This window comes from Chenopodium album, chromosome 20 (genome assembly GCF_948465745.1).
Source record: "Chenopodium album chromosome 20, dcCheAlbu1.1, whole genome shotgun sequence".
Taxonomy (NCBI): domain Eukaryota; kingdom Viridiplantae; phylum Streptophyta; class Magnoliopsida; order Caryophyllales; family Amaranthaceae; genus Chenopodium; species Chenopodium album.
Genome location: NC_137853.1, coordinates 31,495,655 through 31,513,286, shown reverse-complemented (window position 1 = coordinate 31,513,286; position 17,632 = coordinate 31,495,655). Strand labels below are relative to the sequence as shown.

At 38.6% G+C, this 17,632-nt stretch overlaps 1 non-coding gene across 1 annotated transcript; it reads left to right on the top strand.

Moving 5' to 3' along the window:
- The first annotated feature begins 6,736 nt into the window (after nt 1-6,736).
- LOC145599868 (small nucleolar RNA R71) lies at nt 6,737-6,842 on the top strand. Its single transcript, XR_014104123.1, has one exon. It is a non-coding gene; the product is annotated as a small nucleolar RNA R71 (small nucleolar RNA).
- Nucleotides 6,843-17,632: the final 10,790 nt, after the last annotated feature.

Genomic DNA, 17,632 nt, shown 5'->3' with positions numbered 1-17,632 from the left:
GAGCATCCAAAAGACTTGGAGAATCTTCTAAGATAAATCTCGAGCCCCGAACAAGACCTACAATAAAAGAAAGTAAAGCGAGTAGAGTAGAAAAGACGAAAATACCCTTAAAAATGCAAGAAATCATAAAATAAGCAAGAATGAAGAAACAAATGAACAAATGAACAAAACTAAGCAAATATTTACAAAGAAAGCTCTAAAAAGAAGGGAAAAACAACCTAAAACACTACCCTATGAGTGCCATAAATGACACTCATCAAATTCTCCCAAGCTAAACTTTTGCTCGTCCTCGAGCAAAATAAAATCAAACCCAAGGGAAAATGATGAACTTATTCAAGCAAAGAAAGAAACAAGAAAACTAGAGAGGATTGGAATATACACTAACTCACTTTCGTAGGAATCACGGTCAATTTTAGCAACTAAAGACAAGCCATTTAAACCCCTAGATCGCCCTAGAGGACGAGTGATGCTCTCGCGAGGGTTTCCCAAGAGGTTAACCCACAACTCTCACAAACCAAACAAACAAGGCAAAACAAGAAAAGGAGATCAAAAGAAGAACAAATGCTCTTGTATGGACTTTTTGCAAATGAACAAGCACAAATGGATGCAATTCTTTCTAAGCAAATAGAGGAGTGCACGTTTCAAGATATCCAAGGTTGATTGTAACATAAAATATGCTAAGCGTAGAGAACTAATAAGACACAATTCACCTTCATCCCAAACAATCTTACCGCGTTCTCCCTACTAGTTTCAAATCCACCTCTAGTGAGCATGTCAATGATTCCTCGAAGGAACCGGAAAAGAAGAGATTTAGGGCTACTCGACATCTTGACTATGCAAACCGCTCCATAAGCTTGACTCCTATCTCCCTCCACCGACTTGTGACTCAACCATAAGGGTCAAAAGGTCTTTGAAGGGTTGTAACGTACGGGCAAAAAGGGTAAAGGTTGGCTAAAATTTAAAATTTGATAGTATACCTAATTTGTGAAGCAAAGGGTGATCAATCCTTAACGCCAAAATCAAGTTATCAGCAAACAAAAACACCAACACCCCCAAGCTTATTCAAAGCAAAATCACAAACATATATACAAAAAGCGTAGACACGCTTCCCCCAAGCTTAAATGGAGCATTGTCCTCAATGCTCTAAACTAGGGAGATAATGACTACATCAAAATATTTTTGTGCTTTTCATTTTTCTTCTCTTTTTTTTTTTTTTTACTTTATTCAAAGCATTTGCTTTTGCTTTGCCTTTTTTTTCTCTTTTTTTTTCATTGCTTTGTCCTCGCCTCTTTTAACTATGGACGGCTTTTTTTCTACTTTGCATTTCCTTTTAAACACAAACTTATACACAATACATACTTGCTATACAAAATGAGCTCATAGCTTCAAACTATTGCACTTAAAATCACCAAACAAACTCATCACCACTAGCTTCACAAAAACCAAAGATGAAAAGAATGAAACAAATGGTATAAAGTCTAGTAATATGGCTAGAAAAGAAGGTATAAGACTCAAATGGTTAGCAAGGAGGCAAATGTGAACCCAAAACCAAAAATATAAAATCGAAACCCAGAAAAGCAAAAATAACCACCTCGAAAAGATGCCTTTGTCCTTCCCAAATGGTTTGGTCGCGATCTCGGGAGATAAAAGTCAAGTTCTAGATAAAGTAAGCGATAATCAAGGATCCATGTGCCACTAATGCAAAATAGGTAGAAGGCTAGAGAAATAAAACCTCCCATGGTTGTAGCAAAAACTCACTATTGGCTTCAAATACACTATAGGAAGCAACACCTTCTTACCACAAACAAGTAGATTAGGGCTTCAAGGTCCCAAAAGTTCTAAACACACTACCTTAGCATACTCTATCCTAGAATCAATCGAGCATACTCTCAAAACGTGCAAACCACTACCATTTAGGAAAAAAAGCATTCAAGAATACAAGTCCAAAAGTATTATGTCCAAAGCAAGAACAAAACAAAAACACAATGCAAATTTGCCTTGATAGAAACATAAAATCTTTTTGGAGTTTTCAAAAGCATGAAAAACATGGAAATGCATATACTCATGAGCATGGCATATATGAATAAACATCCCACCAAACATGATAGAATGCCCTCTCCCAAGCTTGAATGAGACAATACACTCAAATCATAAATCAAAGAATTCATAGGTGGGGAAAATAAAGAAATCAATCCAACAAACCAACACATGTCCAACAAGTCACCAACAATTAGAGGAAGAGCAAGGAAAGATATTACCGGATATAGGTGGGTGTAAATACCCGCAAATGACCCAATTAAACCTTTCAAAGCCAATTTCCTCTAGAATTGAATCTTGTTTTCCATATGCTAGCAAAAATAGGAGTCAGACTTCCTTGATTCTTGATTCAAACCAATGCACCAAAGTATATCAAGTTATGTACCTAGCAAGAGGCCCACAAACATTTCCATGAGAGAAAATCTATTCTAAAAAAAAAAGAAAATGAAAGTAATAAAGCACGGGTTACTTCCCGAGAAAGGCTTGCTTAAGGTCCAAGCTAGACTACTCTAGTAAATAGTATTGCAACAAACGCAAGAGCTTGTCAAATGTACTACTACACATCTCGTAAGATAGTAGGTATGCACATGACGAAATGAGGGCATGCAACAAGCTTAGTGCACACCTATGAGGTTGAGAAAAGTGATGACAAGAACAGGAAGGAGAAAAGGGGAAAACAAGAATAGAAGAAAAAGGAAGAGAAATAAAAGAAAAAGAAGAAGGCATTCTCTTCTCAACAAAATATTTTTGGGTGGCAAAATCACCCTTTTCCTCAATAAAAGACGAATGAGGGGCATGTAAATCATCATAGACAAGGGGGTCCCCAATAAGCTCATTGACAAAAGAAGGGAGGGACATAGGATAGGAGGGGATTTGGTTAAATTTCCTTAAAAATGGGACATGAGAGGAGGGAATAGGGGCAAAGGTCTCACAAATGAACTCTTCCTCACCACCATGCCTCAAATCACCAATAAGAGCATGAAAATCAATCGTAGAATCCTCAAAAGAAGAACACTCATGATCTCCATCTCCCTCAAACATCCAACTTCCAAAACAAATTACATCATCCTCTCCATCACAACAATGAACAACAACTCCCTTAATATCCTTAAAGCCCAAAGTCTCAAAACCATGCATGAACGGATGTAAATTCACTTCAAACTCATCTCTCTCCCATGAAGCTTTCTCAATGAACTCACTCAAAAGGCTATGATTTTTCATTTGAACCTCTAAGAACATTTTGGACATAACCTCAAACGAGTCCAAATACTCATGGAAAGAAGAATCACAATCATGCACTTGAGACTCCTCAAGATGGGATAGGGGGTTAGGATTGTAAAAATTAACACTCTCTTCATTCTCAACTCCTTCACCATCACTCAAATGCTCACTAATGGGATCCTCACACACCCTAGGTTGCTCAAAATCATCATCATCATCATCCTCAACACAAACATTGGATATGGAATTTTCACAAACAAGCATCAAAGATGACAATTGACTTTCTAATTCTTCTTTTCTCCTCAATTCTTCCTTAAAAAGCTCCTCACGCTCTCTAATCATCTCCAATTTCCTCCTCAAAGTTTCCATCATTTGTCTCTCAAAGGGCCCAAGATTAGTATTCATCTCCAACTCCCTCAAAGATTCAATTAATTTGGCTATATGGGACTAGAGACTCGTCATAAGAGTTTGGAGAATAAAAAGGTGAAGAGGGTTGAGGATCAAGGGTAAAAGAGGAGTCACAACCAAGGGTAGGATCATCAGCAATATAAACATGAGCATTTTCATCAAATTGGGGAGAGGGGGCATAATTAAACACATGAGATTCGTCATTGGGGAAACAAAGCACATCACAAAAAGGCATGCTAAATAATGAAGAATATTGAAATACACCATTAACTTGAGCATGTACCTCATCATCATGAACAATAGGGGAAATAGAGTTAAAATCATTTGTTCTAGGTCCACTAATAGGATCACAAGACTAATTATGGGGGTTCATGCTACTAATAGAAATATTATTACATTGAGAATCATAATTAGCAACATTACAAGCCCTATTGCGTACATCCCTAGCAAACCACACATAGAACTTCCAAGCATCACCAATTGTTAATGCTAGAAATTCGCCATTAAACATGCTTTCAACTTCATTCCTCGTTTGTTCATTCATACCATAATAACAAATCTCACAAGCTTCCAAAAGATTACAACAATTATAGTTCAAAAACCTCACAAGTCTATGGAAATATTCACAAAAAGGGTCATTGTCATATTGAGGAAATGAGAGACATGCCATTTTTTCTATTTTTTTTTCACTAAACAAACAAAAATCAAATTAAAGGAATGTATATACAAAGACCTAGAATCAAGAAATCAAAAACACTCAAACATAGACACCGTTCCCCGGCAACGGCGCCATTTTGACGTAGGGAAAACTAGGTCGTTGACTAATCCTCCCTAGAGCCAAACAAAATTTATAATCACTTAACAAACCTAAATACAAGTATAGAGGTAAGTCAAGGGTCGAACCACTAGGAACGGTTATGTTCAAGTGCTTTCAATGTGCGCCTAAGCAAGGTCGAAGTCAAAGGTGGAGAATAGAGTAACCAATACTAATCAACTAACAAAACAAGGAATCAAACAAATGAAACACTAGGGAATGGGGATCAACATGTAATCATGACAATTGCAACAACTTGGGAAGATCAAGTCAATCAATGGTTATGAGGACTAATGGTAAAAGCTATCAATGGAATTAAAGGGCTATCGCCTAATCGTTAAACTAGGTTTCCTCTATGATTAACAAATTAGGAGAATCAAAATTCAATTCAATCAACAAAATAAATTCCTAAATCAAGTGGTCATGTCATTAGGAATCACAATGCAATCTAGCATGGAAATCTAGGTTAGCTACTCCTATCAATCCAAAACACATGCACCATTTCATCAATCAATTTAATTTCAACAATCAATCAACATAATTCCCAAATTAATCACAATCAACCAATCATACAAGTTTTACCCAAACCCTAGCAAGCAACTACTCCATAACTATCATCATCTAATCCAAACAAGTAATTGTAATCAAGAATCAATCAAATTTCAACAACAACTAATCTAATCAAGATTCCAGCAACAAAACTAAATCAAACAAACGTGAATTTAAAGAAAACAATAAGATGAGATAGAGTAAGAAATGCTCATTGATTATTGAGAAGATCTTCAATACAATTGTCACCCTTGCATCTTCAATCTCTCAAATCGCCATTGAAATCACTCACTTTCTCTTACTAAATCTACTCCTAAAACTAACCCTAAACTAGAGAGAGAAACTCTCAACCTAAGCTAAAATATGAGAGAGTAAATCTAAGCTATTCTAAAAGTTCTCTCAAAAATAGGATGAAATGAAGTATATATAGTAAGTAGGAAATCCAGGCTCGGCCACCCAGAGGTGCGCGCTCACAAGGAGGTCTGCACGCACGCAATAGGGGGTATGCGCGCACGAGCAGCAGGCACAAAATAGAGCTGCCGTGTCACGATGCCCCCTGGCGTTGCGCGGTGGACCTACCGTGACACGGCGCCACTGCCGTGGTGCGTCGTTGCCTGCCGTGGCGCGGTGTGGCTTGTCGTGGCACGGCAGACATCCAACAGTAGCTTCGACTTGCTCCCTCGGCTATGGCTTGGTCTTTGCGCTCATGAGCATCTTCCTCATCCTCATCGACGCTCTCACATGATGCTCACGAGGGGGGCAGCCTTCAAACCTCAGATTTTACTTGTTCATAACCGGAGTATGCGATGAGAGCGTGGACGAGAGCGCAAGGCCTTGAGTAGGAACTTTCTCCTTAACTTGATCCTTAGGCATACGAATGGTATGAGATCTCGTCCCGAACATCCAAAAGACTTGGAGAATCTCTAAGATAAATCCCGAGCCCCGAACAAGACCTACAATAAAAGAAAGTAAAGCAAGTAGAGTAGAAAAGACGAAAATACCCTTAAAATGCAAGAAATCTAAGCAAGAATGAAGAAAAAAATGAACAAAACTAAGCAATTATTAAGAAAGAAAGCTCTAAAAAGAAGGGAAAAACAACCTAAAACACTACCCTATGATGCCATAAATGACACTCATCAATAATTCCTATTACCTTGGTTCTTTTGATTATCAAAACGAGGTCCATGATCATTAGAAACAAAATTCACTTGCTCATTCTCACAAGCATCAAAGTCATTGCATGCATCATTGAAAGCATTAGGACATCAAGATGAATCATGGTCATAAGACCTACACACATCACAAAATAAACATCCATTAGGCATGTTATTGGAAGAAGAAGGAGGAGTAGGGTTAGAAGATGTACCTCTCCCCTTAATTTGGAAGGAAAGAATAGGTGCTTGTGAAGAAGCACTCTCCAACTTGGCCTTGATGGAAGTCATCTCTTTCCCTAGTTTTGAGATTTGTGATGACAAATTGTTGATGGCGTTTAGATGATCAACATAATAAACCATGGAGCTACTCTTTCTTGTGGACTCTCTCTCACCATCTTGCCAATCCATATAGTGTCTCACCACATCTTCGATAATGTCAACCACCTCTTCTTCCGTTCAATTCATGAGGGGGCCTCCGGCGCCCGCATCGAGGCATGACTTGCCTTGAGGACTCAAACCTCCATAGAAAATTTGAATGACCTGATAAGTTAGGATTCCATGATGAGGGCACTCTCTTTGATACTCCTTGTACCTCTCCCAAGCCTCATAAAGGTTATCACTAGGCTTTTGCTTGAAACCTTGAATAAGAGCTCTAGCTTTCGCCATCTTCTTTTGAGAGTAAAACCTAGACAAGAACTCCTTAGTAACCTCATCCCATGTTCTCTATGAATTTGGCTTCACCTCCTAATCCAACCACTCCAAAGCTCTTCCTATGAGAGAAAAGGGAAAAAGCTTAAATCGGATGAATTCTTGACTCACACCATTGACTTTGATCGTGTTACAATACTTCTCAAACTCCTTGAGATGATTTGGAGGGCTTTCATGTTTAGCTCCACTAAATTGCCTTTTCTCGATCAATGTGATCATGGCCGGTCGGATCTCAAAGTCATTGGCGAGAGTTGTTGGTGGAGCTATGCCACTTTCAAACTTATAAGCACCCGGAATACCCAACTCCTTCAAAGCAACTCTTGGATTATCACCCATGTTTGCTTGTTCAAATTCTTGTTGCACCGCTTCTATCAATGGAGTAGGACTCAATGAACGTCTTGCAACTCTTCTTTTAGAAATTTTCCTCTCTATCTCCGGATCAAAAGGCACAAGAGAACGATCACGAGTACTATGCATGCAAAGCTCAAAGAAAATATTAGTAGCACGGCTACAAATGTAGACTAAAGAGAAAAATCTTTTTGTATTTTTCAAATAAAAATGAAGTAGACTCAACAAACTATAGCAAACAAACTACGCCATTCCCCGACAACGGCGCCATTTTGACGTAGAGGTTTTGGACACGTCGTTAAATGCTCAAAACTTCTAAGTCAACAATATTTGTAAACACTCAACCACCCTAAGCATGAGCATAGAGGTAAGTCAAGGGTCTATCCACGAGGAATGGGAGTTAAAAACTATAACCTATGGTCAAGCTACTTCGAAACTTAGGTAAGGGTGTAGTTGTGTGAGCTATACTACCAAACAAGCTAAGATCACTAGATTAGAAGCAATATCACAAGCACTAGGGATTAGGATCCACACACAATCATGATAGAGATGCTAATAGGGGAAATCAAATCAACCAAACATTGCAAGGACTAATAGTAATCGCAATTGAAAGAATTCAAAAGGTTATCTCCTAGAAGTCAAGCTAGGTTTCCTCTATGAATGACTAATCAAGGAGAATCACAATTCACAATCAATCAATAAATGTAATCCCTAAATCAAGTTGTCATGTCATTAGGAACTACAATGCAATCTAGTTTGGAAATCTTGGTTAGCTACTCCTATCAAGCCAAACACATGCACAATTCTATCAATCAATTTAATCACAACATTCAATCGATCAAAATCCCCTAATTGGCAATCCTCCATCATTCATGCATGCTTCACCATCACCCTAGCAAAGAATCTACTCACTCAGCATAATGGATTGAAGGAAGAAAACTAAGCTAATCATCATCAACATCATCATAATTGCAATACAAACTAATCAAAATCAAACAATTAAGGTAACTTGAAATTGCAACAATCAACAAAATCAAAATGCAAAGAAATTGAACTAAGAAGTAGAAGAATCTTACAAACTTGATTGATCAAAGGAAATTGTGCTTGAATTCAATGTAAATGAAGATCAACATTGTAATCAACAAATTCTCTCTCAAGTTTTTCTCTCTAAAATCTAGTACAAAATTATGGAAATTCAAGTCTAATTCTCAGTTCTACAATGAAAAATAAGAGGAAAAAACTATTTATAGTATAACTAACTAGAAGGAAATAATGTATAGGTCCAAAAATAGACCCTGCCGGGCGCGCCCTCTCTCAAGCTTGCGCGCCCGCGAAGATCATTGTACGGAACAAAACACCAGGTGGCGCGCCCGCGAAGGAAGGATGCGCGCCCGCGTAGGTGGCTTGCGTGCCCGCGCACATGTGGTGCGCGCCCGCGCTAGTGAGTAGGGCATCTTCCTAAATTTATTGCTTATTTTCTCACTTTACCAATTATCTCACATGGAAAGATTATTGTGGGAAATGGGAATGCTTTGCCTATAAATACCAACCTTGGGAGTTGGGAATTTAGACACTTTGAGTAGAACTCAAAAAGGCATCTCCCATAAGCATGAGAAAACCTTAGAGTTCGTAAACCTCCAAAGTTTGGTTTGCTCTCGTCTAAGCTATGAGATAGGAACCTTGTTCGGGCACGTGGATGTGCGACGTAGGAGGATCTCAGGCTTGCGGATCTAAGGTTTTTCGAGGGTCGTGCTCATGTTTGGGTGAATCACTCTTCAAGGGTAATATGGTCTTTTCTCCTCTCTCTCTCTCTGATGTGTTTATCACTTTATTAATTATATGCATGTTTAGTTTAGTCGTATTAATTTATGCATGTGGTCCGAGGCGGGTTTTGGTTCCGCATGGTGCTCGGGCACTTAAAACCCAACAAAGTTCAGTGAAGTATAAATTCAACTTAGCAAGATATCAAAACGTTTAGATTAGATCGAGCGATGTTTGTTTGAGCCAAGATTGATCATCCCAAGGTTATGAAATTGGAATTTCATAATCAGCTCCACAAAAAATATAGTATTTCTTAACGGAGACCTCGAAGGCATTTGGAAATGACTCGAACGATGATGGATCAAATCCCTTCCTATAAAGTTCTTAAGGATATGCACCAATGACTAATGTTACACTAAACAAAATTGTCGAAGCTAAGAAAAGACACCATATTCAATTATGAATAGAAATAGTTTCTAACGTCTTTTCAAGTATATGTCTAGGGCTCTTAGCCTTAGTAGGAACTTATTGGTTCACTAGGAGCTAAGTGGCTTAATAAGGGCTAAAGTAGCAAGATCAGAGATAACTGTTTGTTTCGCAACGAACTTTTACCCAAAGACAATATACATGTCTCTTTGTAAGAATTCAAGTGAGACTAGGGGCATTACTTCCACAACTAAATTGGGAACATAGTACTTGTTGCTCTAAGTGGTGTCCTTCTGGAAAAGCAACACATTTCCAAAACGACAAGTGGGAGAAAAATGAACTCGATGACTATCGAGACGAGAAACAAACGAAATCTGAATCTGGAAAGACTTTAGAAGGGCTTCATGAGAATGATTGATCAAGAATACTTTACTTACAAAACTTTAGAAGTGTTGGAGTAAGGTCAAAATAATCAAAGGGCTTTGGAAGCGCCTTGAAACGCAGTGTTTGATGCAATTACCTCATATAGGTATAGAATTCTCCAAAGGTTTGGATTGAATCCTGTAAAGTTTCTATTAAGTTAGAAATGAACCTGAAACTTGCAAGCATATTATTTACTATTGGATAGTAAGGGAATAGTGTCTTGTAAGATAGCTACGACAAATCCGAATTCCGAAAAATGGTTAGAGGCCATAAAATCTTAAATAGACTCCATGTTTGAAAATCAGGTTTGGAACTTGATTAAAATTAGAAATATAGTAGAATAACAATAACATTAGAAGCAATTTAACCATGCATAATAAATCTAACAATTAATACATGACAAACATAATAAAAATCGTTAGAAATATAATAAGAACAAAAAGAACATGATTCCTTACTTTGATTGCGTTTGCTTGCAACTATAAAACAATAAACACGTTAGTAACTTCAAGGAAAATAAATAATAAAATGGAAATTAATTCAAATGAGAATAAAGTTGATTTGGGGCAAAACCCTCAAACAGTTCTACCTTTCACGCCTTGGTTAAAGTATAGAACTTCAGGTAAAGTACGGACTCTGGGGAGTGCTTAAGGAATGAATTGTGAAATAGGGAAGGAAAGTAGTTAGGCTAGAGCATAAGAGAAAAAGAGAGTATTAATTGGTCCCTGAGACTGTGAAATCAGCCTCGTATTTATAGAGGAAATGTGAGGGGTGAGGTCCGAAACCCTAGAAATGAGGCACCGCAGAAGAATAGAGCGTCGCGGCACGGCATTTCTGCCATGGCACGGTATAGTCTGTCGTGTGACGGCATTTCTGTCGTGGCACGGTATTTGTATCGTAGCTCAACAGTCAATTTTATCAAATCTGAAGGTCAAAACGCGTAAAAAGATAAAACCAGGTCAAGAAATTGTCGTGGCACGACAGTTTATTTTTCTGGAAATCCGTTTAAAATTCATTTTTATCTTATATTTCACATTAAGTACGGGATAATTAGGCGCCGTTTAAGTTATTTCGGACACATTTCAGGTTAGGGTTTTAATATTTATTAATCGGGCTCAATTAATAAATAAATGAAATGGATTAAAATGGCTTGGGCTAAAATGAGGATTGGACAATGCTTGACTAAACACTTAGACTGAAAATGTGGACTGATTTGTAAACTGTGTTTGATTGAAAATGGATTTTAAGCACTCCCGAGATTAAATACTCGACCCGACCAATAATGTCGGTGAAAGGTTGTTCATCATCGGGTTTGGTTTTGGGGAGACATTTTTAGATGTCTACAGAAGCCCCCATTTTTACTAAGTTTGTAGAAACATAAGTTTCGAAAACGATAGTCAAAGTAGTCGATTGGGACGGAGAATGATTTCAGACGTTCTGCGATCCTAAATCACTCTGTATACGCCGATACCTACAGAAAACGTTAGTTCCACAGATAAAAGAGTAAAGGGATAGAATGCATATCTGACATTAGTGCGTTGGTAGTAAATACGTTTGTTATCTTTCTACGCCTCGAGAAATCTACCGGATGTTTGAATGATAGTCTTCCGCGCCTCGAGAATCCTATCGTGAATCACTGCGCCTCGAGCGATCCACTAGATGAAAGATGACAAGTCTACGCCCCTCGGGAAATATGATGTAGACTCCTGCGCCTTGAGCATTCTACTAAATGATGATCTTCCTCGCCTCGGGAAGAATGATGAATGATAGTATTCCGCGCCTCGGGAATCCTATCGTGAACTCCTACACCACGAGTAGCTCATAAGTGAAATTCCGCGCCTCGGGAATTACACAAAAAAAAGGTGGTCCGCGCCTCGAGAAGTATGCAATGATTGACCATTTTCCGCGCCTCGGGAAAACGTGTTTGATCAATAAAGATTACAAGCCTCTACGCCTCGAGAAGCTTGCAATGTGAGTAACCGTCCGCGCCTCGGGATGATCACTGAGTGTTGATAAATGTGCCTTCGATTGCCTCCGAAGAGAAGGGATGTTCGATTGTCTCCCAACAGAAACTGTGGATGATGAGAATAGCGCCTTAAAGTCATGTGCATCTGACTGTATGGGCATTAGTGATGATGATGCAATATCGATGGTTGCACCTTCAAGTCATGTGTATTTGACTGTATAGGTGTTACTCGATACCTTCAAGCCATGTGCATCCGGCTATATAGGTATTGGTGGAGAAGAGGGTACGACATTGTTCGATTGTCCCCGAACATAGGTTGTTTGCTCGATTGTCCCCAAACAGAGGCTGGTAATATGATTGTCCGATTGTCCCCGAACAGAGGCTGATAAAATGATTGTTCGATTTTCCCCGAACAGAGGCTGATAAAATGATTGTTCGATTGTCCCCGAACAGAGGTTGTACCTGAGACCTGCAAAATGGAATTTGCCAAAGGACTCGTAAACTCGCCCAAGCTGACTTGACATGACGTGTGTATGACTTGTGATTGTATGTGTATGTGTAAAAATTAAGTGTGTGCGTGCAGACACAAGCAACTGAAAATGCAAAAACTTTCCGTCGTTTTTGTTGTCATGAGTAGAGGGTACCGACTTTCTCATGAAAAAGAAAGACGTGAAAAATGAACTTTTCAAACTTCCCCAAAAGAAAAATTTTAGAAAAGTTTTTAGACTTCCCCAAAAGAAAAAAGATGAAAAATGGGAAGAAGTTTTGAGCTTCCTCGTCAAATATGATAGAGCGAAGTGAGGTGAGGCGCGTGGATTTTCTCCTTGTCGAATTGATTCGCTCGTCTTGAAAATAATGTATGCATGATGAATGTTCTTAGGCCAAGAGGCTAAGGACATTTACATCATGTGACACGATCAATTAATGAATGTACTTAGGCCGGGAGGCTTAGCTTGTTATCGATGTATGCTGCTTAGATCAGGAAGCTAAGCATCATATATAGGATATGAAAAACAAATCTTGATGAACGTTGTTTAGGTCTGGAAGCTAAGCAAGTATGTAAATTATGCAACAATGAATCTTGGTGATTGCTTAGGTTAGGAAGCTAAGCAAATATACAATGATGATTGTTGAATGTTGTATTTCAAGATAATGAAGCATGCGCGTTGATGAAACAAGATTTCATGATAAGGGATTCCTAAGGGAAGGATGATATCGCCATGTATGTGTGAATGAAGTGTGTGACAGTGATACTAAAGTTAGGTTACAAAGGTTGTGGTTGTGAAAAAGATGTGAGAAGAGTCGAGATGGTGACTCTTTAGGCTAGGTAGGTTAATGATGTGGGTTCAAGCCCCCAAGTCTAGCTCTACATCGATAGGGATGAGCATTGGAGATCTTTATACGCGATCATGCATTAATATGAATGTGAATGTAGCCGCACCTCGATATGAGGTTGCCTACGTATCTGTTAGGAATCAGGCCGAGCGTAGCTCTATCTGAACTTTCCACGAGTGAATGTACACCACAAAAAGGTCTTTGAGGGTTGTAACGTGGTTAAGGTGATGGTTAAAGAAGAAGGGATGAAAGGCTCAAGACCCGAGGGAAGCCCCCTAAGATGTGCAATTGTATATTTGAAAATTTAATTTTGCAAGTTTATTTTTTCATATATTTTTTTTCTTTTTCATTCCTTTGAATCAATGTGGGCAATCTCAACATCATGCGGTCCATCACTCACTTGGCATTCATGTTTCTAAGGCACGGTACCGAGCACTCGATGAAAGATGAAATTCGAGACGTGTTCATATCAAAGACATTGGAACAATTGCCCTTAGCCATCGTTTTATTTTTATTCTTTTTCATTTTTCTTTTGAACTTGCTTTTGAATGTTACACAAATTACACACCTTCCCATCCCAAGGTTTGGTGTATGTGGGTTGAATAAATAAAGGTTGATCGTTAGACGAGGCTCAAAATGGTTAATGAAAGAATAGAATATGTGTTTGAATAATTCACGGGGAGATAAAGGGGTTGCAAAGGGTGCCTCGAATCATTGGTGTACAATGTGTTTGGTTCGGCGATTGAATTTTTTTTTTTTTTTTTTTTTTTTTTTTTTGCGAATGAAAAGAGATATGATCAAGATGTAAAGGAAAAAAGCTCATTTTATTAATGGAAAAAGTGAACGAAACATATGAAACACATAGAAATCGAGAATGGGAAACCTACGCTAGACAAAATAGGGAAACTAGGAGTGAAAAAAGAGATAAATCATGAAATCTCGCGTGAGGGCCTCGCCTTGTGCCTTGTCTTCATTGATGTTTATTTACTTCTTGCCGCCTGGAGGGACAGGAAGTTTGTTTGCATCAATCAAATCTTGAATAGCATCTTTCAGATTCCATCACTGTTTAGTAGAGTGACCTCTTCCTTAATAGAACTTACAGTGAGCATTGGGATTCCACTTGGCACTCTTTTCTTCAGGTTTCGGCTCTGGAAATGGTCTAATAGGTGTAATTAAGCCTTGATCGTAAAGGCAATCAAAGGCGGCATCATAAGTCATTCCCAAAGGATTATATGTTCTCCTTTTCTTTGGCAATGGAGCATCAAGAGCAAGCACTTTATTGAGATCGTACTGGCTTACATTACTGGTAGTATTTTCGGGCTTAGAAGACGAAGAAGAGAAAAGGTCGTTCTTCTTGTTTTTCCAAGTGTTATTATTGTTATTATTACTAGCAGTCTTTATTAGCTCGTCCTCAATACTAATGCCAATATCGTATACAACTTCAAAAGTGTTCAATGGCAGGAATTTGAGATGTTGCCTATACTTGTGAGTCAAAGTTTGGATAAAGAGACGAACCATCTCCTTTTCCTTTGGTGGATCAACCATTTGCGCAGCTGTTACTCTCCACCTACTCAGATAGGCAGTGAACCCTTCATTTTCTTTCTGCTTAAGGATAGAGAGTTCACGTTCGGAAGTCTTGGTTTGAATATTGTATTTGTAATGATTCATGAAACTTTCAGTGACATCCTGCCAAGTTGTAGTGTATTTGGCATCTAGAGAATAGAACCATTGTTGGCAAGCATGCTCCAAAGAGAGAGGAAACACTGTAGGGAAGAGTGCCACCTCTATTCCTTTGAGAGCCATGGTTGCAGAGAAAACCTTCAAGTGGAACATCGGAATATCAGTAGGTTTGAACTTTGGTATGTCAGAAGTAGAGAACTTTTTGAGGAAGCTTCTCCTTCACAGTTAATGCGGTGGATTCTTTTTCTACGTAGGTGACTTCTTCCATTATCTTGCTCACCTTCACTCTCAATTTCTGGACTGATTCAACAGACGCATTGTTTTCTTCCATGGCCTTGACCATCGTGGAAAGGTCTTGCATCATGGTTGTGAGTGCATCAATGGACTTTTGAATGTTCTCAATATCTTCTTTAGTGGCCATTGAAATAAATTGAAAATAATTCGAAGGTGACAGCTGATGTGGGGATGGTGGAGTTTTTTTTTAACGCCTCTTAGGTCTAATAGGTGGTTGTAGTTGTGAACCGAGCCGTATTAATCTGCCCTTGTTCCTTAACCAAGTACTGTGAAATAAAACAAATTCACTTAATGGTTTGACTCACTGCTTAAGATAGGATAGAAAGGGGAAATGCAGAATTTTGAAAACAGGTGAGAAAAACTCCACTTATTTTTTTTGTGACGGAAAAGAGGACATATGCATGAACCTAGTATACGATCATAAACAGCATGGTGCATGACTCGAGTAAAAAATAAAGTGTGTGGGCTATGCTTGACTCATGAGTGATTAAGTGATGTTATAATACTCGTGGTATGATAGCATGGCTAGACATGTAAACAGTATAAAAAACAACTTACGCGAGGACCAAAATAGCATGGAAGACCAAAACAGGACTGACCGGACTAAAAACTGTGTACTGTGGCATGGTAATAACTGGCGTGGCACGACAATCCGTACCGTGGTGCGGTATAGACTGCCGTGGCAAGGTACTTAGCTCCTAGGTCTGTTTGAGTTTATTTCCAGTTTTTCGTAAATTTTAGGGTTTGCGCTAATTACTAAGTGAGTACGGTCCGTTGGCGTTCGTTAGTCATAAATCAAACAAATTAAACCAACATCATAAACGAAGAACGATCGTTAAGGTTAGGATTAAATTAATCAAAGACACACGTAGGGCACGTAGACACAATGATGCAATGAAGTTTGCAACCTAAGGTCAAGTTCTATGTTCCACTATGGTCAAGTTTACTTGGGTGTCAAAAGGGTACCATGGTTAAGAGTTTGGACGTGTTAGCAAGGTAGCCTCTCTTGACAGTGTATGCTAACGGGCGGCTCTGCGAGTTCGTGATGAAATCGAATTCGACTCCATGGTTTAGGTGGATTTAAAAACTCGGATGAACCCTTATTGTCATGAACGTTTTCGGGTTGATAGAGCCTAAATCCCCCGGGGCTAAAACATATGTAGAACACATAAGGTTTTCAAGAAAAACGAAGGAAGATAATTACGAGAAAAAGGCAGAACCACTAAAGTAATTTGAGGAGTGTCGTGCCACGGTACAGAATGCCACGCCACGGTATTCTGCGCCGTGCCACGGCAATTCTGCCGTTGCGCGACACTCAAAAAATTAAAGCAGTTCCTCTGGTTTTCGTTCGCGATCAGGTTATTCGATTTTTCCTACGAGGCGAACCAAAATACGACGTTAAAAAGTCAATGCATATGCAACAATGCCAAATTAATCACCAGAATACGATTCAAGAATCTTTCAAGTCTCATCCACTCATCTCAATTAAATACCGATCACTCAAATTGATAAATAACCAAAAATCCTCCCCAGTGGAGTCGCCAAATTGTAGGCGTCATTCGAAGGCGCCTACCTAAGCATGTGTGAATATGATTGGCAATCATAGGAAGTGGGATTTCACATTATACGATTAGGGACAAGGAAAGTAGCCGCCAACAAGTTTTTACGGAACTTGTAAACCGTTTACGGATCATTTAAAGGCAACCATGATTAAGGGACAATGATAGGCAACTATGATTTACCCGTGAAGGTTACACTCCATTCATAATCCATGAGATTGCTAACTCCATATGGTTCGCAACCACGAAAGGAGGATTGGGGATGATGGTACGAAGTGAGTCATGGAGTCACATTCGCACGTATTGGCCTTTACTCGATTCTTATAGCGAAAAGTATTTCCTGTGACCTCAAAGGCACACAATAAAAAGATTCAATTTGCTCCAAACTAGATTAGGCTAAATTGGTTGAATGTTAACTCACACATAATTCTAAATATTAGTGATCACTTGAATTAAACAGATTAAAAAGGATCCTAACCGGTCGTCCAAATTATCTTATTAGGCGTTATATTACATTACATATTCCCTTTAACATGCAATAGGTGATCAATAAATATAGTAGAATAACAATAACATTGGAAGCAATTTAACCATAATAAATCTAACAATTAATACATGACAAACATAATAAAAAATCGTTAGAAATATAATAGGAACAAAAGGAACATGATTCCTTACTTTGATTGCATTTTCTTACAACTATAAAAAAATAAACACGTTATTAACTTTAAGGAAAATAAATAATAAAATGGGAATTAATTCAAATGAGAGTAAAGTTGATTTGGGGCCTAACCCTCAAACAATTCTACCTTTCACGCCTTGGTTTAAGTATAGAATTTCGGGTAAAGTACGGACTCCGGGGATTGCTTGAGGACTGAATTGTGAAATAGGGAAGGCAAGTATTTAGGCTAGAGAATCTGAGAGAAAGAGAGTATTAATTCGTCCCCGA